Below are 27,135 nucleotides of genomic sequence, written 5' to 3'. Positions count from 1 at the left end.
ACTTTATTCCCACCATTTATTTTGGAGGGCTTCTGCTTTGTGTTATGTTGGTTTTATATTTTTCCCCCGCCTCTTTGAGGGAAGACAATAAAACATGACTTATAACCTATCTTAAGGTTCTTGTAGTAAAAACACTCAAATCTATGAAGAGATTAAGTTGTAAACACCTGTACTCTATATGTTCTCTTTCAGAAGTTATCTTATTAACAGTCATATCTCAGAATCTTTATTAATTATTGGCATAATTCTAGATCTAGGTCTTCCCATTAAAAATCATGCTACTTCTGACAGAAGTGGCATGGAAGATTAAAGAAAAAATAGTAATTAGTGGTTTTAATAAATGGTGCTGAGACAACTGGGCACACACACAAAAAACAAAACTGGAGTCTTTCAAAATAAAAACAAAAACTAGTTCTAAGTATATTAGAGATAAATAATAATATAAAATAATGTGTTCATGAGTTTGGTTAGGGAAGTATTTCTTTTCTTTCTTTCTTTCTTTTTTTTTTTCAATACTGGGAATCAAACTAAAGGCTCTGCACATGCTAGGCATGTGCTTTATGGCTGGGCTACTTCCAAGTCCACACAAGAATAATTCTTAAGATACAAAAAATCACAGTCATATAAAGATTAAAAAATTCAATATTAAAATTCAGAAAATTAATTTTAAAAGTCAACATAAATAATTAAAATACAAGCCATAATAGAATATTTCTAAAATATAGTGGACAAATATCCAAAATATATAAAGAATTACTCTAAAACAGAGATGAAAGAAATAAATCAGGAAAAGTTGGATTAAAAATGTAAATAGGTGCTTCAAAAAAGAGAAAACCAGAATGTTCAATAAACATGAAAGAGTACAACTGCAGTAATAAATGCAAATTACAAACACAAAGAGACAGCAGTATACAGCCACCACACTGGAAAAAATTAAGTGACAAAAGAAGTGCTGATGAGGACATAAAATAGTTAGTTTCTATTGGGAATGAATAAGAAAAAAGCATTTGACTTCATTTAATAAAGTTGTACATATACATATCCCATGACCTAGGAGGTATAATCTCTACAACTTATATACACATATATTAAGATTATATAGCAACAGTGTTCTTAACAGCACTGTTTTAAAAAAATCAAAGCCTAGAAACACCCAAATGTTCCTATTTGGCTGAATGAATAAAATATACAGTGATACAATGGAATACTATATAAAATGAAAACAAGTGAATTACAGCTGTATCCAATATACTGGATGAGTTTTTCCAAACACAATAAAAAAATTAAAAGCTTACTACATTTTTTATTATCTGCAATAAAAAAATAATAAGAGAACATCATAAATTTAATTCATATGTGTGAGTGGCTTAGAATGTAATTTAAACATTTATACATGCATTTGAATATGTGACTACCAAATGCCAGAAACAATTTTGATGCAAAGAATCAAGAATACATCATCACCACTATCACTGTCATTAGTCATCACTCTCAACACCATCATCACTTTCACACCACTATCAATCACTATTTAGATATCAATTTTAGATTAACATTGGCCTCTGTCAATTAAGCCCCATCAAATTACACCAAGGTAAACATGTACAATAAAATTTTGGTGCATTGAACAAAGAACAAGAAAGAGTGCAATGAAGCCAAGCTAGTTGTGGCAGTGGCCTGCTGCAGCAGCAATGCTGGTTCACCACAGAGGTGCAGGATAACATAGAGAAACACAATGGAAAGATTTGGTATAGAAAAACCTGTAGTTCAGAAACACCTGTAGTTCAGAAAAGCAGTCTGAACTTAGCTGATCCTGAGAATGCACAGTGAACTGGTGTTTGAAAAGTGTTCTGTATTTCAACTGGCAAACAAAAAACTGAGGCAGGAGCCATCTTGAAGAGGACACACTGCAGCTGCTGTTGAGGGAGCCAGGAGATCATAGCATATACTGCCATGCTTTATTGCCCTAGCAAGCAACTAACATGAGTGTTAGTTGGTATAGTAACATGGTATAGGGTGTACCTAGAAGAACATGAGTGAAACAGGCATAAAGAAGATTGTAACCAGGGGAATTAGAGTCAGAAATACAAGGGAATCCAAGTTGCTTTCCCTTTGAGTCAGATGGTTCATGTGACTGGTTGAAGGGGGATGGGAATCTGAACAGGTGGGTATGAATACACTTAGGAACTAAAATCTGGGAAGGCTGTGTTTGTGGGTAGCAGAGTGTGTGTGGAGGATGGGCTCTCCCACCCTGTAAGTAAAATTCGTGGTAGGCTCCTGAAATCCAAACCCCCAGTAGAGATCAGCATCTGCCTGGCCCTAGGGGTTTATAGATCTAATCTCTGCAGAGGAGATGCTACCCTGCAAAGCCTCTAAGGCCTGATTAGACCTAAGCCCCATCCTCCAGGACTCCCCCCACAAAATACTGCAGCAGTCCTACTCTGTCTGTCTGGATAGAACTCCAATGGACAGTATTTCCCAGTTCATCTTACCTTATACTGGTGAGAAGGAAAGCTGAGAGCTATTTTAACCAACTTAGTTTTAGGCCATTCCAACTGCCAGCTCAGAGAGCAACACAAAAATGGAATGGGTTAAGAATCAGCCCCTAACAATCCCTCCAGAATGCAGGCCAAGAAGAAGCAGGAAAGAAGAGCAGTTGGGTATAGGCAGAGACCATCAATTCCCATTGACTGTTCTGACCACCTCAGCAGAGATGATTAAGAATTCCCCCCCCATCAGTATTCTGCCATACTCATTGGCTTGTGAAATATATGTATTCCCCCCCCCCGCCCATTTTAAGCAATTTTTAATGTAGCTATTTTACCTTGCCTTGTCTTTTGAGGGCTTGGGTTTTGGTTGGTTTATTTTGTTTATTTGCTTCTCTTTCTTGCCTTTCTTTTCCAGCTAATAGACCAAATCTCTTATTTTTTTCTCTCTCTCCCTTTACATTGTTCTTCCTATTTTTCTCCTCCTCCTTTATAACCATCACTCACTACAACTCTTCCGCATTCTCTGTCCATGTTTTGAAAATTCTAGACTCATGTTGTTTCAATTATTACTGCTGTAGATGATATAGTTCACACCTGTTAACTTTAATGTCAGATCTAGTTCATATTATTGTTTCTGCTATTGGCAACTGCTGACCTCACCATTCTTATTTTTGTGGAAACTAGTATTGTAGATATCATAGTAAGCACCAGGTATTTATTTTAATGCTGCATATTGTTTGCATCAATTGTTGCTATTGTTTCATCATTTGCTGTGAGGTACTGGAAATTTATAGACACTACAAGTGCACTGGGTAAAGACTCTGTTGATCAGTCAAAATTTTGACAATGTACCTTTTTGTACACACAAATTACTCAAACTTTAGTTATACTTTAACATAAAAACAGAAGAGACAAAAACCCAAACCAATGACTAGGCCCCAACTAGAAACAGATGGGGATAGGTCCCAGGTCTCACAGAATCCACTCCTATGTCAAAAGAGAGAATTAACACAAAGGCTATAAATACCACACTTATGAGGGGAATCTCAATTTAGATGACTCTAGGACACCTTGGCAAGAGAAGGCAGTGTCCTAAAAAGGTCCATCTCAACAAGATGCATAAAACCCAACATAGCAATACAAGCAAAATGAACAAACAGTGTAACACAATGGCTCTTAAGATCATGATTCACCAGCAACAGATTCCAAAGATAATGAAATGGATGAAATATTAGACAATTCAACAGAATGATTATAAAATGATTGATGAATTCCACGAGAACACAGAAAAACAACTGAATGTCAATATAGGATATAAATGAGAAATTCAAAAAGAAGATAGAAGTACTGAAAAAGAATAAAATAGAAATCTTGGAAATGAAAGACACAAGTGATCAAGGAAAATGTTCAGTTGAAAGTCTAACAGACCATACTAAATACAAAATCTCAGAGCTGGAAAACAAAAGTGTCTAGCCTTGAGGGCTGGGGTTGTGGCTCAGTGGTAGAACACTTGCCTAGCATGTGTGAGGCACTGAGTTCGATCCTCAGCAACACATAAAAATAAATAAGTAAAATAAAGATATTGTGTCCATTTACAACTAAAAATATATTTTAAAAAGTGTCTAACCTTGAACATTCAGACAGTATTAAATAAAAGAAAATAAGTAACCATGATCAAAATATACAAGAACTCTGGGATAAAATTAAGAGAGCAGATTAAAGAGTCACTGAAATTGAAGGGGGTTGTGAGTTGCAGGCTAATGAAATGGATAATCTCTTCCAAGACATAATAACAGAAAAAATTTTAAACCTTGAGAATGGGGTGGATATTCAGATACTGGCCCCACATAGACAAGATCAAAAAAGAACATCTCTATGACTCATTATAGTTAAAATGTGTAACATACACAGCAAAGATAGAATTTGAAAACATCAAGGGAAAAATATAGATCATATTTAAAGTCAAACCAATCAGAATTATTTCTGATTTCTCAGCACAAACTCTACTTGAAATGTGTCCCAAGTACTGAAAGAAAATAACTGCCAACCAAGATTGTTGTACCCAGCAAAGCTATCCTACAAAATCAAAGGATAGAAATAAAAGACCTTCCAAGAGGAGAAAATAAAAAGAATTCTACTAACAAGCCAGCAATACATAACTTACTTTAAAAAATACACAAGGGCTGGGGTTGTGGGTTAGTGGTAGAGTGCTTACCTAGCACGTGTGAGGCACTGGGTTTGATCTTCAGCATCACATAAAAATAAATAAATAAAATAAAGGTCTATTGACAACTAATATATATATATATACATACATACATACTTGGGGGCTGAGGTTGTGGCTCAGCGGTAAAGCGCCTGCATAGCAAGTGTGAGGCGCTGGGTTCGATCCTCAGCACCACATAAAAATAAAAACAAATAAAGTAAAGGTATTGTGTCCAACTACAACTAAAAAAATTAAAAAAAATACTCCACACAAAAGAAATAAAAAACAAACCCTGGAACTCACAAATGAACAAATCTTATTTGAAAAGTACCTAGGTAAATTAGAAAAAGGACCAAAATAAACATTTAAAAATAAATCAAAATGGCAGGAATTAATAAAAATCTCTCTATTATAACATTAAATATAAACAAGTGGTCTCAATTCTCCAATTAAAAGACATAAACTGGCAGATGGGTTAAAAAATAAGACCCAACTATATGTTGTTTGCAAGAGACTCTCCTTTCAGCAAAGGTTGAAAGTTAACAAGTTGAAAGTTAACAGACAGAAATTAATATATGGTGTAAATGGAGCCTGAAAACACGCAGGAGTAGCTACTCACATACTCAACAAATCAGAATTCAAGTCAAAATTAATCATGAGAGACAAAGAAGGTCACTCCATACTGGTAAGGGGAAAAATCCAAAAAGAAGATATAATTATAGTAAATATTTATGGTCCAAAGGGTTGTACGGCTAATTACATAGAAGAGACACTGCTTTATTCAGAGGTTGGGGATATAGCTTGGTTGGTAGAGTGCTTGCCTCACTTGCACAAGGCCCTGGGTTCAAGCCCCAGCACCACCAAAAAAAAAAAAAGTTTATCTTTATTAATGTGAATTAAACTTTGTTTCTTTTAAATAATCTCAAAAAATTCTATTATTTTATAGATCATACGCTATTATTGTTTAAAGACCTTCTGTAGTAGACTGGAAAAATGCAGAATTGAATAGAAGATCTATATTCTTAACCCTAGCATGATACTATTTGATGCTCTGACCTTAAACAAATCACTGAGTCTCAGTGGACCTTACTTTCTATATCTAGAAAAGAGTATAGACTCAATTATCTGTAATGACCTTTATGTTATTTCAGTTTTTATTTTTAATTAAATGTTTTTAAATGCTAGTGATCAAACCCAGGACCTCATGCATGCCAGACAAGTGGTCTACCACTGAGCCTCCTGACCTTTATTTTTATTTCTCAATTGTCTAAACCCTTTGAAATTCTATTTTTTATTTCAACTCATACAATTAAAATATCAAGAAAGGGAATGCCTCTTTTTTTGTGGTTATCTAGGCAGATATTCTTTGCAAATATTCTGGATACAAGAGTGAATTCCAGAAGCTAGTTGCATTCAGTTTACAGAACACAATGTTAGGCTCAATATGTGCTCATGACAGACATTAGGAAAGAGTGTCCTTAAAATTACATTACTTCATCTCTAAAGAAATGTGTCTCAAGAGACCATGGCAGTGGCCAAAACCTTGGCTGAACAACTTTCTGATGTATTATTATTGATAGAAAAGGCATTCCTTAAATGGCAAAACCTGCTTTGAAACATACTCTAATTACCACCACCACCATGAGATTAAGGCCAGAACTGAGGTCCACAATGGACAGTATAAGCAATTTAAATCCAGTAGACACTATTTTGGCTACAGTGAAACAGACTTTAGTGGGAGATGAGACTCTTTAAAAACATGGCTAGTATATTTTAGTCCAAATGCAATTCTTAGTACACAGGAACACAATGGTCACTATTTACTATAGTTGTGTAATTCTGAGCCTGTCAAAAGTTGTTTGAGTAAGTGACCTTAAAAAAATGAAAAGTTATGTTTTCTTGACTCTAAAACAGGTTGCAGATCTTCACCATTTTCTAATCAGTTTTTTCCTGGCAAATGGAAATCGTATTGTAAACTGCAGGAGGAGGGAAGTAGGAAGAATAAGGAGAAATGAACTACCTTACTGGCTTATTTGTACTTAATTGCTTTTCTTCACCCTTTTAAAAGCACATTCCTAATTCCTGGTCCCTGAAAATGCCAGCCAAATAATGCAATGAGATCCAAGCTAAGTGGACTTCATTAAAGTGTGAGGAAGACGTAGAATCAAAAGACTAGAAGGTTTTATGCTAGCTCCATTAATTAAAAAGTAAATTTTCCTAAATCTGTGTAAGGGATTTGCCATTGTTTTCAATTATTCTATATGTCACCCCACCAACCACCCAAAATTTTCTATCAGGTCAAATAAAACTGAATGTAGGTAAAATTAAGCAAGACCAGTGTCTTGGGTTGAGTTTTGAGCATGGGATTCCAGAACAATGCCTGATTGAAACATGATGTGAGCTTTATAAAGTGTGAATTCAATTTTTTTTCTAGTAGACCCTGCTTAAAAAAAAAGTAAAAGAAAAACAGGTAAAACTAATTCTAATAATATATTTTATCTAACCCAATACAGCTGAAATATGATCATTCCACCTTCAAATCAATATAACCATCATCAATGAGATATTTTACACTTTTTTTTCACACAAAGTTGTAGTCTGAAAAAGTTCACTGTGTATTTCACAATACAAGCACATCTCAGTTTAGACTGGTCACATTTCAAACACGTATCTACTTCCTCATGTCATGGAAGTAATGCTGTATTAGAGTATAATACCCTTACTATCTGGGTCTTGGAGTTCCAAAGTAACAGAAACTATTCAGTTCTTTCTGTTTTTTTTCTCACAACTGCCCTTTCCCTGGACTTCTGGTTGCTATTATGTAATAATGATTAAGAAAATTTATGGTAGGGGACATCAAGTTGGGGCACTAAACTTCTCCCAGAACAACTAAAAAATGTCAGCCTCTCCAGGCTAAAAAACAAGGAGGTAGGTCAGAACCATGTTAATAAAGTGTTTTATATAAAATCATTCATAGATAAAAGAAGATATCAGCCTGAGCTTCAAAAGTATGAAAGCCTAGCAGATTCAAAGACCAAAACGTGATATTTTTTGTTTTTAAATATTTTTTCTTCTAATATTTTTTTAGTTGTCAATAGACCTTTATTTTATTTATTTATATGCAGTGCTGAGAATCAAACCCAGGGCCTCACGTGTGCTAGGCAAATGAGCCACACGAACCAGGCATTCTCAAACAGTGGGGTTGCTGCTGGAAGTTCCCAATACGAGGCTTTCCAACCCAATGGCTTCAACATCATTTTAGTTCACACACAGTTTACAGCTGTGCATAAACTATCAGGTATTTCTTTGACCATAGTGACATCAAGAAAAAATTGCTGAAACATATAATTCACCATAGCCAAACTAGGGAATCAGTGTAGGTGTCCATCAAAGGATGAATAGATAAAGAAAATGTCACACACACACACACACACACACACACGAAGTTTTATTCAGCCATAAAGAAAAATGAAATTTGCATTTGCAGGAACCCCATCATGTTAAGTGAAATAAGTCAGAAGGTCAAGGGTTATGTGTTTTCTCTCATATGTGGAAGCTAGAGAGGAAAAAGAGAAAGAAAGGTCACGGTGTGGGGTGAGGGGAGGTGCAAATTTCATGAAAATTGAAATGGAGAACAACATAATAGAGGAAAAGGACCAAGAGGTTGGAGGTAGAGAGGGAAGGGGAAAGTGATACTGTGATCAGTGCTGGGGAGATATTGGCCAAATTGTTATATTGTGGGCATGTAGGAAAATATAACAAGTCCCATCATATGTACAAGTATAATATACCAATAAAAATGTGGAATAAAAAAATGATTCTATGTAGAAGTTTTGAACAAACGAATGATAATGGATTTTTTTCCTAATACTTTTTTACATTCTCTAAATTTGCTGTAAAGATCATATATTACTTTTTAATCATAAAAACTCATGGGGGGCTTAAAAATAAGAGAGACTAATGAAGTAAAATTTTGTATGAAAAGAAACTGCTACGACATTAACAATTCTCTGACTTAGGAAGTTTGGAACCTCTTGAACCTGTAACTTAAGAAGTTAAAAGTAAAAGAACAAAATGAAAAATAGCTGAAAGAAAACAAAGAGCAGAAATTAAACACAAAACAAAGAAACAAAGGTACAAGGTTTGTAGAATAGAAAAATGAACAAAACTAATTTTAAAAAAGAAAAAAATCAACAATAGATAAATTTCTAGGGAACAAATTACCAAACTGAACTCTAGAATGAATTAAAATCTGAATAGTATATAATTAGAAATTAAAAATATTCTCACAAAGAAAACAGTAGATTCAAATGGTTGTACTATTGAGATCTAACAAATTTTCAAAGAACACAATTTCAGTCTAGCACTAAATCTTTTACAGAAGAGATAGAAAGGAATACTCTGTATTTCATTTTTTGATACTTGTTTAACTTTGCTCAAATTTCAGTCAAGAATGGTTAAGACAATACAGACTGATCCTAGCCTGTCAAGCCCACTAATCCTTGAAAACAAGTGTACCTCAAAATAGAAAGCTGCAAAAAAAAAAGAATTTGATAAAATTGAATACCTAGAGTTAGCCAATCCCAAAAAACCAAATGCTGAATGTTTTCTCTGATATAAGGAGGCTGACTCATAGTGTGGTAGGGAGGGGGAGCATGGGAGGAATTAGATGAATACTAGATAGGGCAGAGGGGTGGGAGGGAAGGGAGGAGGCAGGAGATTAGCAAGGATGGTGGAATGTGATAGACATCATTATCCAAAGTACATGTATGAAGACAAGAATTGGTGTCAACATACTTTCTATACAACCAGAGATATAAAAAATTGTGCTCTATATGTGTAATAAGAATTGTAATGCATTCTTCTGTCATTTATTTTTAAAAAATCAATAAAAAATTTAATACCTAGTATGACAAAAACTGTTAAACTAGGATAAAAGAGAGATTTCTAACCTGAAATTGGATCTCTACCAAAAAAATTTTAAACAAAGATAAAGTTCAATGATTAAACTTCAAAAGAAAGGTACTATCACTTCTGTTTGATATTATACTATAGGTCCTTGCCAAGAAAAAAGAAAACATATAAAGTTTAGAAAATGAAAGTATTACTAATACTGAATAATATGATTGCTGACATTAAGAAATGAAAAAATATTGGGGCAAATTATTAGAATTAAGGAAGTTTATAATTTTAATACATAAGTTTATTATATTTCTATAAATCTAAAACAGCAATTTTTTGCTTTTAATTAATGAATTTATTGGTTCTGGGGACTGAACCCAGGGCATGTGTTCTATTACTGAGTTATATCCCAGCATTCAAATGTGTAATTTTGAAGGACAACACTTATAATAGCATCAACAAAAAATAGGGTAACTTGAAATAAATTTAAAAATGTCATGAAAATCATAAAATGTTATTAGAGATATTAAAGGCCTATATACACTAAGAAAAAAAGTATCATTTATGGATAGGAAGTCCTGCAAAAATGTCAATTCTTCCTACATTAATCTATGGATTCAACATGTACAATTATCAAAAGATTGGCATTCAGAACACAGTAAAAACTCATAAATTAATGGAAAAAGAGATATGCAAAAGACAAAGGGCAAAAGAAGCAAACATGCCTTTCCTTCTGTAGAAAATATGCAAAACCATAAATAGGAAATATTATTCTAACTCAGTAGTCATGAGGGAAATGCAAATTAACAGTAATGATACACCTTTTCATAATCACAAGACTGGCAGTTTTAAAATTCAGAATTTTAAAACCAAAAGTTGGCAGGGATATAAAGTAATAGAAGCTCTTATACACTCTGTAAAAATATGAATTTGTAAAACCATTCAGGAAAACAATTTGCTATAACCTAGTACAGTTGAAGTTCTACATATTTTTGACTCAGAGATTTCATTCTCATGTATTTATCCAAGAGAAACTCTTGCATAAGTGCATGAGAAGACATGTATTAGGAATGGTTATTATAATACTGTTTAGTAATACCACTGCTTTCATTGCTCAGGCAATGATATATCCTTTAATAGCAGAATGGACTTATCCATTAGGGAAAATTAAAAAATAAAATATGACTGGGTGTGGTAGTGTACACCTGTAATCCTAGTGATTCAGGAAGCTGAGGCAGGAGGATAGCAAGTTCAAGATCAGCTTAAGCAACACTAAGGCCCTATGCAATTTAGCAAGACACTGTCTCAAAATAAAAAAAATAAAAATAAAAAAGGTTGGGTATATGGCTCAGGATTTAAGCACCCCTGGGTTCAATTCCTGGAATAAAAAATAAATAAATAATAATAAAAAGCAATGACCACATACATTGACATGGTGAGTGTTACGAGCAGCGTTCAATCTACACTTATTGTATCAATACATAAACAGGATGATTCCAGTTATAGGAAGGTCAAAATAAGGCAAATAAACCAAACTAGGGAGAGAACCCATGGGACTTTACCACAGAGTTAGATCCCCAGCCTTTTTTATTTTTTTATTTTGAGAGAGTCTGCACTAAGATGCTGAGGTTGGCCTCAAACTTGCAATCCTTCTTCCTCAGTCTCCTGAGTTGCTGGGATCACAGACATGGACCAATGGATCACTATGCCTGGCTTACCTTTTTTTTGTGGTGGTAGGGGGATTGAATCTGGGAATGCTCTACCACTGAACTTTATCTCCAGCTCTTTTAATTTTGAGGTTCTTATACTAGATGGGGTAGAGAGAGAAGATGGGAGGGGAGGGGAGGGGAGGGGAGGGGGGATAGTAGAGGATAGGAAAGGCAGCAGAACACATCAGACACTAGTATGGCAATATGTAAAACAGTGGATGTGTAACCGATGTGATTCTGCAATCTTTATACGGGGTAAAAATGGGAGTTCATAACCCACTTGAATCAAATGTATGAAATATGATATGTCAAGAACTATGTAATGTTTTGAACAACCAATAATAAAAATTAAAAAAAAATGGAAGCTAAAAAAATACATATGTCACAAATATATATATTTTAAAACTAGAACTTCGTGAGTCACAATGACTACTAGAAAACAATGTCAAATTGAGATGTGGGATGAATATTGATTAGCAAAATTTATACACTATGTAAGTGTTTTACTAGCATTATATGTACAACTCAAATTTTTGCTTCAGCAAAAACGAAAACTACTATATACCATGGATTGTTCTGAAATAGTCAACAGAGAGAATGTCAAATATGCAATTGCTAATATTCTGTTACCTTTCCTTTAAATGTCCCTCATAAAAATATAATAAAGACTCAATCAAATTTGACATACTAGGTTAAAATACTATTATGGTTTGGATGTGAGGTGTCCCCCAAAAGCTCGTGTGTGAGACAATGCAAGAAGGTTCAGAGGAGAAATGATTGGGTTGTGAGAGTCTTAACCCAATCAGTGACTTAATCCCATGACAAGGACTGAGTGGTAAATAAAGTGATAGGGTGAGGCTGGAGGAGGTGGGAATTGGTGGTGTGACTTTGGGGTGTATATTTTGTACCTGTATAGTGGAGTCTCACTCTGTTTCTTTCTTTTTAAATATCCTTGTTTTATTTATTTTTGTATGTGGTACTGAGGATTGAACCCAGTGCCTCACTCATGTGAGGTGAGCGCTCAGCCACTGAACTACAGCCCCAGTCCCCCTCACTCTGTTTCTTGATCAACATGTGAGCTACTTCCCTCTGCCACACTCTTAGCTATTATGTTCTACCTCATCTTGAGCCACAAGGAATGGAGCCAGCCTTCTATGTACTAAGACCTCTGAAACTATAAGCCTCCAGATAAACTTTTCCTCCCCAACAATTGTGCTAGTCATTCTTTAAGTCACAGAAGCAAAAAAGGTGACTAAAACATACTATTTTAAATTTCATTTGCAAAATCAATTATTTTATTGCCCACAATATTTAGAAACTATTGTTGGTTTTTTCTATACACTTACACATGAGTTACCAAGGTAGGTAAAACAGAATACACTTGCAGAAAGTGAAGACTATTACTTAAATGTTTTCCTGACCTGTTGCAGTTGTTTTAGGGAAAAACAAATCTAAGGATGAGAATATGAAATTAGTTATTTGATTTGATTGGATTCAAAAGCATCAATAAGTCTTTTACCAGAAGTTAATGAGAAAGGGGTACTCCAGAGTATGCAAAGACAAAATCATTACTTAAAGTATCACCTAGAGACAACTATAATCAAGTGCCTATAGATAACCAAATAGTTGTTACCATAAAATGTTAGTTCAAATAAGAAAAATGAAGCTAATCCATTGTTTTGTAGTGTGCTAGAGAATATGAAGAAAGATCAATTTAAATTTCTTCCTCAAAGTTCAGGAAAGGGACCAGAACACTTCTGTGAGTGCTCTAAAGACACATCAGGAAAGATCCAGTAGCTATAGGGTTGAGATGTCTACTACACACAAAGTCTATTTATAGGTAACTTAGTTTCAAAATAAACTGAGTTCACAACCTCTTATGTTAAATTAGGATACTGATTAGGAAGTTAGGATGGAGGTAGAGTGACCAGTTAAGAAGTTGGTATCGGGGGAGGAGGTTTCAAGATGGCAAAATAGAGAGGTAACTTTTCTGGTTGCTCCCTGGTGTAAAACCAAGAAAGAACATAGGCAACTTCTTGGCAAAGTGGGTAAACAAAACAACAACAACAACAACAACAACACAACAACAAAAAAGGGAGGGAGTGGGGAGACTTTACTGGAATTTAAAACTGAACATTCAAAACAGAACAGAAACTCAGGAGGTTGGATATAATAAAATAAGGAAGAAATTCCAAGTGCCATGGCCACCAACATGGCTGGAGGCATGAGCCAGAGCAGTCTCTCCACAAGCAAAGTGGAGGTGTTGTGGGCCCATCACTCAGAAAACACTCTCATTCCAAATTTTGTCCAAATTGGAGAATCTTTATTTGCCAGCTGGCAACTGCTCCTCAGCAAGATGCTGTTCAGGGTACAGTTGCCAGCTGGCTAATAAAGACTCTCCAATTTGGACAAAATTCAGACTGAGAGTGTTTTCTGAGCTATCTGCCCACAACATTTGGAGGCCCCAGTGAGATCCATTTTTCTTGCAGCCAGGAGATTCCTCAGTGACACCCACGAGGTCTGGTGAGTAGGAGACAACCTTGGGGAAGGCCTCTGAGAGACATTCCTCAGCCCCAGGTTCTCCCTCATTGGCTCCTGACAACTCACAAATTGCTTTCCTGAGAGTTACCTGTTCTTCCCCAGGGGAAAGTAAGTCTGGTCTGCTTAAGGGGATATTCAGGGAAAGCTGGATTCAGCATTATTTCCTGACTCCAGGGGCTGTGGTGAGACATTGCTCAGTCCACTGGTACAGGTCTGATCTTCTGTCAATTAAATCTGTCTTTGGTTCCTTACTTGTGTGTTTAGGATACTGATTTGTCTTTGTCTGGTTATTATGAGTCAAAGTCAGTCCACCTCCTGTTCTTCCTGTAAACCCCTTCAATGTGTCCTGTCCCAATTTCAGGAATTCCAGAAAAAGGCCTTTGTTTGTTTGTTTTGTATATTGCCATGTCTACATATGTTTGGTACCAAAATTGGCATAATGAGCTCATAAATTAAAATTAAAAAATGGGTCTGAATACCTTTGGTTCATGTGATTCAAAGAGTTCAATTTAAATTGGGTAAACAAATAAAAATAAAAATATCTTTAAAGTTACTTACTCATAAGCTTCTCTAGGTGGTCAGTTGTTAATAAAATGTTAATGTCTATAAAATGTCTAATATCTTTTGTTTCTAGGATTTTTCTTTAATAGTAAAGAAATGCTGTTCAATGCACATGTCTGATATCTTGGTTTTTAAAAATAAGTAAATTAGATTTAACATATATGGGATTAATCATAAATGTGTTTGTTAGAGACATCTGATTAATCTACAAAGTTAAAATACTGTTAAATACAAAATCAAGTACTCTTAACAATTCCTTAAGGTAATATACTCAAATATTATTGGTGTTTTCATAAATTGGTAAATTTAAAAAAAGGAGTTTAAAATTACTTTGTTTTAAAATGGAGTAATTTTTCTAAATTCAAAAATTTATAAGGGTTATTTCAGAGTATAAAAAAGTGGTTGAGAGATAAAAAGAAAATTAAAAGGTTCAGATATAAAAATATATTTAGTAAAAAAATGTCTGTGTAAAAATAGTCTTTATGTGGTAATACATCTAAGTAAACAACAAGAGGGTCTAATTAGGTGATAAAAAGGTCTATATAAACGAAGGGTAAATTTTAAAAGGTTTGTGTGTAACTAAGTTGGTTATATATGTATTCAAGGTTTTCCCCCTAAGGTCAAATATTAATGTACTTGAGAAACCAAAATTTAATCTGTTAAAATGACAAGGATTTCTTAAAACATTTATTTACTCCTAACATTGTGTTTGTTAAGTTTTATTTTTCTAGAGCAACTAGTCTTAAAGAAATTAAAGTTTGTACAACTCTGGTTAAACGACAACTGTTATTTTAGAGTATTATACTACATTACAGAGTCTAAATTTTCTTTAAAAGCTAAACTTGGTTAATATAAAACATCAATATAATTGTGGTACTATTACACTTCTTTATATAATGTGTTCATATCTTCCAGGTATACAAGTCTTTAAAGTAAAAAGTTTAAGAAAACATTTCATCAAGCTGGTTGGTATTTTCTAACTAAAGTTGTTTGTAATGGTAATTTTAGACTTACAAGGATGGCAAATTTTATTGGGGATTTATTTAAAGGTATTTCTAAAAGATAAGAGCCTGATCTATTTAACGTTTAATATTGTAAAACATTTTGCCACTTTTCCACACGACAAGGAAAATTATCACAGAAAGAGGCAAAGACCAGCTTCAAAACTGAAACACTTTACCTAAGATTTATGAAGAGCTCTACCTTACCTGAGCTAAGGCTCTGCCTCCCACTATATTACATGTTAAAATGGTTCCAAAATAGGCCAGACTTCAGCTCATTTAAAGTTGTGTACAAAAGATTGATTTTATTGTAAAGATTACTGTGATCTCAAACAAGGGATATAAATATAACTCAGCCAAGGTTCAAGATTATGTACAAACTAAATATGTTTTTACTCTTGTTAATTTAGTTTTGAGTTTTCCTTGTAAACTGTAACTACTGCTGTTAATTCCTTATAACAATCTAAGTTAATTCGAGATATTAGGCCATCATCTACAGAAAGATAGTAAATAAAGGAGGTAAAAATAATGAAAAGTTATAAATATTAAAACCCAGTACTCTTACTTTAAGACTAGTAAGACTGACTTGATGGGTGTTTAAAGCCAAGGCTTAAATATTAAGATTAACCAATATTTGGCTCTTGCCCTGAGTCACCTTAAACCCAGGGAACAAGGGGAAGAACTTTGCAACTCTGGGCCTTATAAGCTCCTGATCAGGAGGCTAATGAGACCACTAGAGAACGGAAAGCCAGTCAGTGTGCATGCTACAAAAGAGGAGGGTGGTTGGAAAGGGGAGACATTCCTGATGCTTTCAAGGGAAGCCACATGGTTAGTGAGACCTCGACCCATCCTAGTCACTAGTGGAACTAGTGGAACTAGTGGCACTAGTGGAACTAAAAGGCTGCTCACAAGTTCTGCAAGAGTGTCCCCCCAAAGGAACTCTTAACAATAGGTAAGGTCCATTTGACCATTTTGATCTTAAACACCTAGCAAAAACAGTTAAAACCAAAACAATACAATTCTTGGACATTTAATGTAATTTAAGATGCAAATTTGTGTTAGTTCCCCCCACCCAAGCATAAGTAAGATCAAGAGAAACTGCCAGAGACAGAAATTTTTAGTCAGTTTAAGGCCTACAGATCTTCCTAACCTCCTACACAAGTAGGCTTAATCAATACTTGCTAGTATGATTCTCTAGTCCTAAGTAACAAAGATAAAGGGATCTCTACTAAGTAGAAAAGCATGCCAATAAAAAGATATTTTTAAAAAATCAGATGACATTAAGTAACTTAATTAAGTGTTGTGCTTACCTTCCTGATAACTCAGGCAATATTAAAGGTTTACATCCCAAATAAAGGCCTTATAAAGCTTTGTTAGGCCTTGTAATAGGGATAATTTCTCAGTTCTTGCACCTGGTGCTGAGAGATTATTAATTTCTATATCTTCATAAAATTCATCGACAGGTTCCAGATGATGCAATATTTATTTTGTATTAATCTCATTTCAGTACTCATGTCTTTTTGTTTCTCTCATAGAAGCATCCACCCCCAGGTAAATTTACAACCTGTTTTTCCTGTACCAGACTTTCATCATGGACCCCTTGATTGACCCAGTTTCTAAAAAGGGAATCCAAACTGCTTGCCCCACAAAAGCAGCAAGAGTGATCATGGCCCTTTTCCTTACAGCAGGAGGAGATTCCTAAAATTAGAGGGGGAAATATAATCAATGTCAATAGGTAATCAGGTCAAATCACAAAATAGAGGCTAGTGTGGGTCCAAAAATTGTTGTAAGGTCTGAGCTGCTAAAACAACATATTTCGCAGTACCTGGCCCATTGGTATTAATCCTCTTGGGACTACTTATTGGACTCTTTATCTTAAATCGTGTAATTAAGTTAATTTAACAGAAAGTCCAATCTGTTAAACTAATGATCCTCCTTACTCATTATAATCCATTATGTACTGAGGACAAATTGTAAATCAAGGATTTGATTATATGTTCTTAAAACTAGTAAGGGATGCTATGACCTAGCTTATTCAGTAAGCACCCTATAGATTATAGGCTATCAATAAATAAGGTAAAATTATAGGATAATAAGCTATTCTGATCATAAGTTAAAGAACTTAGCCAAAGTAACTCCATTTTAAAAAGGAACCATCTTGGGCTGGGGATGTGGCTCAAGCGGCAACGCGCTCGCCTGGCATGCGCAGGGCGTAGGGTTCAATCCTCAGCACCACATAAAAATAAAATAAAGATGTTGTGTCCACCGAAAACTAAAAAGTAAATATTAAAAAATTCTCTCTCTCTCTTAAAAAAAAAAAAAAAAAGGAACCATCTTGATTAGAGTGGGTAGTTAACCTAATTAAGAAACTTTAATTGTTGCAACCCCTGCCCTACTGCAAATGTCAACTCTATGCCTAATATAAAGTCCTCACGCTTGCTACAGACACTTGCAACACTATAGTGATTCACATAATCACTAATATTAGCTTCTGTAACTAAGCTTGCTAATTAACTGAGCTTGCCAGCTCTGTGTAATTGCAGAACCCCTATGCAAAGGGGAAGTGGTTTTTATCTTTAAATGGCTTATATATACAAAGGTGGGCACTGTATCATGGAATATGTCTTGCTGAGGGGCAGTCATGGGCCAGCTAAAGACTCTCTGCTAAAGAGTGTTTTCTGAATGATTGGCCCACAACAGAGGAATAAGGGAATTAAAGGATCCCACATTTTTCAGGAGGCCTGAGATGTGTCTGTCTGGGTACAGAGAGTTTAGAGATCAAAGACTGTGCCTGACTAAACCGAAGAGCACACTGAACAATACCCTTGTGTGGAAAAGAAGCCAAATATCTCCTACCTGTGTATGGAGGGCATAGGAGAAACTATTTTGCATCCAAGGCACCAGAGCAGCAGTTGGGGAAGACGATTCTTGGCAAACCCCACTTGGTCCCAAAATACAGGCCTAGCAAACTCACACTGCATGACATAGAGTGCCTAAGTGATCAGGAGAAAATCAAATGTGGAGAGAGGTTTAAACAGGGGACTACTGGTCATAGAAACCCACCTGGCTCTCACTTTCCCCCTCCAATCCGGCTGCTTGCAGGACCAGCTTGGAGAGATGCCCCTGGCTGGGAATTTGAATGGGCAGGGGCAGGAGAGATTGGGTTTGGAGACTGAACCCAAGACTAGGAAATGGGGGGTCTGCAGGTGATGTAGAGGACTAAGAAATAGCTCCATTATCACATGAGTGGAACTCAGGGGAGATCCTGGGGTGCAGTCTTCCAGCACAGACTGGCTGGTTCCTGGAGGTGTGTTGATTTAAAATCTCCAGAAAAATTAGCATTCAACAAGGATCCTGGAGTCCACCTAAGCTTACCCCTGCCTCTAAGAATTCTGCTTAGGGGATTACCTCTCTTACTCCAAAAATCCACCTGGAGGGTGGGGCATCACACTCCAGATGACCCCACCTAACACTGTGAATAAGAGAAGCTGAGAATCTTTTTAACTTCAATGAAAACAATTCTTTAACTTTTCATTGAGATTTTCTTCTTCTTTTCTCTGTTCAACTCTGACATTAATGGTCCTTGGGCATTTATACATACTCATATCTTTTTCTCATTTCTAGCATTTTTGAATCCAGTTATTTTTCATGGATCAGTTTTTTGATGACTATAATGTTATATGAGTATATTTCAGTTTTGTTTTATATTTGTTTATTTTTACTTTTTAAAATTTTACTTTATATATTTTTCTCTCAGCTGTCTTCCTTGATTCTCTTTCTCACTTTTCTTCTAACAACCAATGTCTATTGTTCTTTCTTTTACTCTTCCTTTAATTTTTTACTTATATCTTGTCTCCTCCTTCCTCATAATTATCACATCCTATATCACGTCTGTTCCCTCCCTGTTCACCATTAGAAATTGTAAACCCCTTTTCAAACTTACTGTTTTTATTGTAGGCAATAATTGACTGTATAATTTCTGTTTATTGGGACAATTAACATTGTAGACATCACGGCAGGAACTATTTGGTTTAATGCTATATATTGGTTGTTGTTATTATTTGTCTCCCATAAATGGTGAGGTATTGGAAACCTTCAAGGACACTGTAAGTCCACAGGGTAGAAACACTATTGCTTAAGATCCATACTGTTATATGGGTATACACACAAACAACATAAAAAACCAAGGGAAGAAACTGCCCCAAACAAACCAACATATTCCAATAACAGAATCCATCAACACTACAGTGGAAGAAATGCCAGAGAAAAAGTTTACAATGTATATAGTTAAACTGATCTGTAAGGTAAGAGATGATGAAAGGAGTGAAATTAGAGACAGAAAACACAGGAAGTGAAAGATCTCTTTATTAAAGAGATACAGATTAAAAAAAATCAAGCAGAAATTCTCAAAATGAAGAATAAATAAACAACATACAAGCAAACAAACAAACAAAAATTCAATAGAAAAGATCAACAACAGATTAGATTACCTGGAAGACAGAATTTCAGGAAATGAAGACAAAATATATAATCTTGAAAACAAAGCTGACTGTGGAGAAAAGATGTCACAAGACCATGAATAGCACTTCCAAGAAATATGGGATAACATGAAAAGATATAATTTAAGATTTATCTGAATAGATGAAGGCTTAGAGATACAATCAAAGGAATGCATAATCTTTCAATGAAATAATTTCAGAAAATTTCTCCAACATAAAGAATGAAATGGAAAATCAAATATGGGAGGCTTACAGGACCCTAAATATACAAAAATTACAACAGACCCACACCAAGGCACATTATCATGAAAGTACCTCAGAATAAGGATAGAATTTTAAAGGCTCCCAGAGAAAAGCGACAGGTCACTTTTCAAGGTAAATCAATCTGGATCTCAGCTGATTTCTCAACTCAGACCCTCAAAGCTAGGAGGTCTTGGAATAAGCTCTGAAAGAAAATGGATGACATCCAAGAATACTATGCCCAGCAAAATCAAGCTTAAGAATTGACAATGAGGGGCTGGGGTTGTGGCTCAGCAGTGGAGTGCTTGCCTAGCACGTGTGAGGCCCTGGGCTCGATCCTCAGCACCACATAAAAATAAATAAAATAAAGGTATTGTGTCCAACTACAACTAAAAAAAAAAATTAAAAAAAAGAATTGACAATGAATTAAAAATCTTTCATGATAAACAAAAGAATTCACAATTAAAGCCTGTACTACAAAACATACTCAATAAGATATTTCATGAAAAATAAAAGTGAAAACCAGCAACGGGAAGAGCTACACTAGAAGAATAGTCAATCAAAGGAGAAACTAATTTTAAATTAAAAATAAATCAAAATGACAGGGAATAAAAATTATTTCTCAATAATAACATTGAATATAAATGGCCTAAGCTCATCAATCAAAAGACATGGGCTGGCAGATTTGATTAAAAAACAAGACCCAACAATATGCTATCTCCAAGAGACTCGCCTCATAGGCAAAGATATCTATAGATTGAAGGTAAAAGGATGGGAAAAATATCATTCATATGGATCTCATAAACAAACAAGGGTATCTATCCTCATATTAGATAAAGTGGACTTCAAGCCAGAGTAAACAGAAGGGACAAAGAAGGAATTTCCTATGGCTTAAGGGACTTACAAATCAATAAGACATACCAATCATAAATATTTATGCCTTAAACAATGGAGCATCTACATACATACATTTAGAAAAGTGCAATCTGTAGGACTCAGTGATTGGGCAGATATAGGGTAATATGAAGAGATAGAAACTATTCCTGTGTTTTTGCTTATTAGTGCCATTTGTTGAACTAGGAATTAAGGAGGAAGTAGTTTGGGAAGGTAACTGGAGACTCAGCTAGTATTTAAGTTGGAACATGCTGACATCAAAATAGCTTTGGGACATTCAAGCAAAGATAAACAGCAACTATTGGGATATTCAGTTCTGGAATTCAGGAGGTAAATTTGGGTTTGTGATACAGATTTGGAAGGCATATATCAGAAATGGTAATGTAGATGAATAAAATTTCCCAGGGTGACTCTTAGACTGAGACATCAATCCAAAGATGCAAATGATCACCATTTTAAGGATGGGAGAAATTACGAAAATATAAAAAAATACTGAAAATGAGATTAGAAGGAAGTGGAAAAATTAGGGAAAAAAAATAAAAAAATAAGGGAAGAGGGTTTTGCAGAGGTGGTAATGGCCATCATCAAAAGCTATCAATCACAGTTAAAATGGGAACTGAAAAGTTTCCACTACATTTATAAATGAGGTTTTATAAAATGAGGTTTTATCAATCACTTGGTTGAGTGATAGTAACAAAAGAGCGGTAGTAAATCTTTCAGATGTTAGAATATATTATTTAATAAACTTTCTCCTAAATCTGAAACTCAAATTCATTGACAGCCAAATTAGTTCCTTGATAAGTACCATAGAAAAGTAGCTTCTTATTTCAATAACTACTACTTCCATGAAGTTATGGTAATCATTCATGATTCAAATATCTGAATGTTTTCTGTATGTGAAGTGCTGTGCTGGATGTTGGGTATAACAAGATGAACAATACAAACAAGATCTCTGTTTTAATTCAATTAATCCTGGAGTTTTTCAATAGCAATTGTTATTTGAAGAAGTAAAAATAAAGATTCACAAGTGTCCAGAGTACAGATTCCTGATCTAAATTTAAATCTAACTATAGAGCACCTACTGGCATAGTTTTTGAAGAACATAGTATCAGTCAGGTAAAAGCACAGGGTTTATTTAAAAAAAAAAAATCCTGGATTTGAACTCAGCTCATCAATTTACTAGCTGTGTGATTTGGGAAAATCAGGTAATTTCTTGAGCCATTTTCTAGAGCATAATGGTGATTGTGGTTGACTCACTTTCAGGGCCAAAAAAAGGCTTAGATTATCTAAAGCAGTCCAGAGTCACATAGGTACACAAGAAGAAAGAATACAGAAGAGTTAAGATTGTGACTAGATGATTCTTAACATGGGGATGTGGAGAATGGGAGTAGAGTTGGGGAACAAAGGTGGGAAGAAGGCACTACCTTTGTTTAAAGGTCCCTTTTGTTTAGGTTGTCCATCACAAGGAGAAGTAAACCAATGAATGGCAAAAGAACAGAACGTGTACATGGACAAAGCTGGGAGGGTCATTATAGCATGACCTGGCAGAGCTGCTGTTATTAAGAAACTCCTAAGGTTAGTGTCTTTAATAAAGTTTCTCTTAGGCTGGTCACATTTCTCAGTGAACAATCTTCTAATCCTTTGCCTTAAGGGAAGGCTGCCAGAGTTCTGGGAACTGAAGAGGGAAAGCCTGCTGGCAATCTTAATATGTATCTGGCATTTACTTAAACCCTTTGTTTGCAGCAAGATAGAATTTCTCTCACCAGACCCAGTTATTCCCTACCCCTGTGATATTCTCTCTCTTGAAAATAATTACATAAACAAATAAATATCCAATTCCTGCCAAAAGAAAGGAAAGGCAACTGGCTATTTACACAACATTAGGAAAAGATTTGGGAGGGGACTTCATTCACTACATCTCAGAGACTTGACCAATCCTTGATTTTAATGTTCTAGCCCAACCGTATCCTCCTGCTTTAGAGATATTTGGATATCTAATCCTAGAGCCCTTTGGGATTCTGTAAACTGGGATGCTTTAAAGTTTTTCCCACTGCCAACTGGGAAAGGCTTTCTTGGGTCTTCTAAGTAAAAATACTTATCCTTCAGTTTTCTACTTTCCAAAATGCTGTCTTCTGTCTCCTCTTCTTCCTTTCCTATGGATTTATGCATTTAAAGACAAATCTTATTATTTTAGTGGGGTTTGGGAGGTGTGCAGATTAAATGCATGTATGCAATCTGTTCACTTTAATAGAAGTTACTCTGTCGAGTATTTCTCTCCTCTCTTCTACAATTGCATTTTCATACTCAATGACATGAAAATATTCTCTAGTTTTCAAAAATACAGGCCCTTTCCATACTTCTGTTTTCTAGCAACTTTATCTACCAGCAACACTCTGTCCTAGTTCTTGATTGACAAATGCCTTCTGTAACTATATCCTTTCTACTCCAATCCGGAAGCCCCATAAGACCTTTCATATTTCACAGTATTTTCTTTAGATCTCTGTCAGCACTTATCCTATTATATTAGTTAATCCATGAAACTTTTCTTCTAGATTGTTGAACTCCTTGAGAACTAGGATTATATCTTTTTTGGTCCTGGGGACTGAACTCTAGGGGAGCTTTACCCCTGAGCTGTATCCTTGATCCTTTTTATTTTGAGATGGTTTAATTGCTGACCTTGAACTTTCAATCCTCTTGCTTTAGCCTCCCAGTCACTGAGATTACAGATATGTACCACCATACCTGGCCTCCTCCTCCTCTTCTTCTTCTTCTTTTTTCCCCCCTTCTTTAGTGCTGGCAAACAAACCTAGGGCCTCTGTTCATGCTAGGCAAATGCTCTACCACTAAGATACACCCCATCCCTTGGTTTTAGTAGGAAGTTCTTCAGATGAACATGATACCAGTTTTTTTGTCAGATATATACTTTGGACATTTTTTTCTAGTTTCGCTTGTTTGTTTTTCTCAAGGGTATCTTTTCATAAGTTTAAGTTTTAATTATGATAAAATCTAGTTACAATTTTTAATTTTTTTCTATTGCTTTCTATGATATAGGAAATTGTTCATTTCTAAATCATGAAACTATTCTATATTTTCCTCTAAGTTTTATGGGAGTTTAGAGTTATAGCTTAGAGAATCTGCTTAATATGCAATAAGGCCCTGGGTTCCATTCCCACCCCACCAAACAATTAAATTAGTAAAAGTGTGGTTTTACATTTTATGTCTATGCTCTATTTCAAGTTATTCTTGTTTGCTGATAGAGTTAATGTTTGCCTGGCTAGCTATTTCAATGCTATTTATAAGGGGGAAAAAAAAACTTAAAAAAACCTTCCTTTCCCTATTGCATTATTTTGATGACTTTGTCAAAAATGCCATAAATGTGGGGCTGTTTCTTAGTATTCTTTACCACTCACCTATTTGTTGATATTTACTTAGGTCAATACAACAATGTTCTGATTATTGTGGGTTGATAGGTTTTTAAAATCAGATCCTCCAATTTTGTTCTTTTTCAAAAGTGCTTTGGGCATTCTCAGTCCTATGTACTCCCATATAAATTCTAGAATCACTTTTGTCAATTTTTAAAAAAAATTCACTTGCAATTTTGATTTAAACTAATTTAATCTATAGTTCAATTTATAGAGAACAATACTAAGTCTTCCACATTCAGTTTTTGCTTTTAGTGATTACATAATTTAACTTTACGTGACCATTATTGTTAATCTCCTGTTATTTGCTCAATTTGTGTTCAAACCACACCCCCTCCACTACTGAGGATTGAACCTAGGGCCTCACACGTACTAGGCAAGTCTTCTACCACTGATTACATCCCTATCCCTTTTTATTTATTTAAAAAAAATTTGAGACAGACTCTGGCCCAATTGTACAGAATGGCCTTGAACTTGTGATCTTCCTATCTCAGTCTTTAGAGTTGCTGGAATTACAGGTTTGTGCCATTGTGCCTGGCTTATTTATTTAATAACTCCAATTACTATTTATTCAAATTGGATAATTCCTATAAATATAGTCTTTGGAGGTCTAAATTTGCTGTTGTTTGTTTCTTTTGACACTAATTCCTTCTTGACTCATTTCCTTGGCATTTGGTCATTTTAAAATTGCAAATCAATACTTTATTGAATTTAATCTATGGGCATCCTGACTACCTAAACTAGGGATGCATTATTCCAAAAATGATTCACAATTGCTTCTTCCGGGGGCAAAGGTGGAGGGCATGCTACTGAATAGGGACTACTTTATTCTTTTTCAGTGTTCTAGATTGAAATGTAAAACTTTCCAGTTCAACCAGCTTTTCAAGGCTTAATTTTGTTCATAAATCTGGTTTAACCAATAACTCATTGCACAGGACTTGATTTTTCCTAATTGTCTTTCCTCTAGGGAGGGTATATTTAGAGACTGACTTTCTTTTCTTCTTGGAAACAATGTATCAAAATCATGATTTGTGTGTGTTTGCAATTTTCTAAAATCTATTTCTACATTAATAAGAGGATTCCTCAGAGCATGCAGTTTATCATGATGCTTAAAATGGAGGCCTTCACTAGATTTTCAAATTACAATTTATTTTTAAAAGACATTAGCTAAGAGGTTGATACAATAAAAGACTTTGTGTATCTGGTAAAATGGAGAGTTAAGATCATGAATTTAGGGATGAGATTTTTGGTAATTAAAAAATAATAAAATATGATCAGTTCTTTGAAATGACATGATGTGTAGTTGAATTAATCTATAACCTCTATAAAACAATGCTGTAAAAAGTTTTCTTGGCAGTGAATAAACCTGATAAACAAAATAGCCTTTGGCAGGACTCATGTTCCATTTTAATTCTCTCTTGAGGACGGGAAAGACAGAATAACTTCTAGGTCATGAAAAGTAAAAATTTACTGAGATTTTTGAATCAATACTTAAAAATTAGCTCATTTAATATTTCTTTCTAAAAACATGAACACAGATGTTTTTGCCTCTCTGCCTTGAACCTTTATGCTTTTGCAAAAAAAATGTTCAGAATGTCATGTTAAATCCCCATAAGTATGTTCTTGCAACAGGAATATGAATACTAATAAATCCCAAGTTGGTGATAAAAAACTCATTATTAAGAAAAGAATATCACATGCAAGTCCATTCATAACTGGGAAGGACTTAAATAGCATGTGCTTGATGTAGCACAGGATTTTTTATGTATATATGAAATACTAAATTATAGAATATTAAATACCCATCAATCCAAGTGTATTTGAAAGCAGCAAAAAATGTTCACATACTTTTTCTTTTCCAGAAATATGATTATTCAAACAAGAAAGAAAAATATCTGTAGCCTAAGAGAATCCACTATTTTACAAGCGACCTACTAAACTCTATGTGCTAAATTTTGAGAAGATCTTAAAACTTTGTTCTTTTATTAATAAACAGTAATGAAAGCACTAATGGATAAAAGCTCCTAAAATAGTTTTTATAGTTTTAATACAATAATTAGACAATCATGGAACTGCCTAATTTTAGGGCATCTGGAGACCTTGATCTGTTAACCCTATTTCTTATTCTCTATAATAACAGTAATTAATTAGTATATGCTAACTAGTATATTAACAATAATAAATTAATATATGCTGGTAATTAATTTTACATAATATAGTTATGTGTGTTTCAGACAGAGAAGTGTTTACGTTGGAAATCAAATTTTTTCTAATCCATATCTCAGAAATAACCACTATTAAGAATTTAGTGTAAATATCTGTCTAGATTTTTACTATCATCTACATTCATATATATATGTAAGTGTAGATCAAAAACAGAATCATATTGTATCTATTTTAACTTCCTTTATACCTTCCTGCATATATATAACAAGTTTTGCCACATCAGTACATATATAAAGTTGTTTCTATTTAGTAATCAAACAGTATTCTAAAGAAGAGTTGTATGTTAATTAAATAAATCAATATCCAAATGGTAAATACTTAGGTTGTTTGGATTTTTTGCTGTTATAAACTCTAATATCAAGTATCTTATACTCTTAAGGAAGAATGTATTTCCAATAAAGGTGATCCATCTCTTATTCTGTCAAATCACTTACACAAACTACAC

At 34.5% G+C, this 27,135-nt stretch overlaps 1 protein-coding gene across 2 annotated transcripts in view; it reads right to left on the bottom strand.

Annotated features, from left to right (window-relative positions):
• The window catches only part of Sbf2 (SET binding factor 2), a 426,994-nt gene that overhangs the window by 142,176 nt on the left and 257,683 nt on the right, over nucleotides 1-27,135 (bottom strand). The window lies entirely within an intron of this gene.

The sequence above is a fragment of the Marmota monax genome, unplaced genomic scaffold, assembly GCF_021218885.2.
Source record: "Marmota monax isolate L192 unplaced genomic scaffold, Marmota_monax_Labrador192_F-V1.1 WCK01_AAM20220418_F8-fsc00061, whole genome shotgun sequence".
Taxonomy (NCBI): domain Eukaryota; kingdom Metazoa; phylum Chordata; class Mammalia; order Rodentia; family Sciuridae; genus Marmota; species Marmota monax.
Note: the sequence above shows the minus strand (reverse complement) of the source record. Positions and strands in the feature narration are given on the sequence as shown.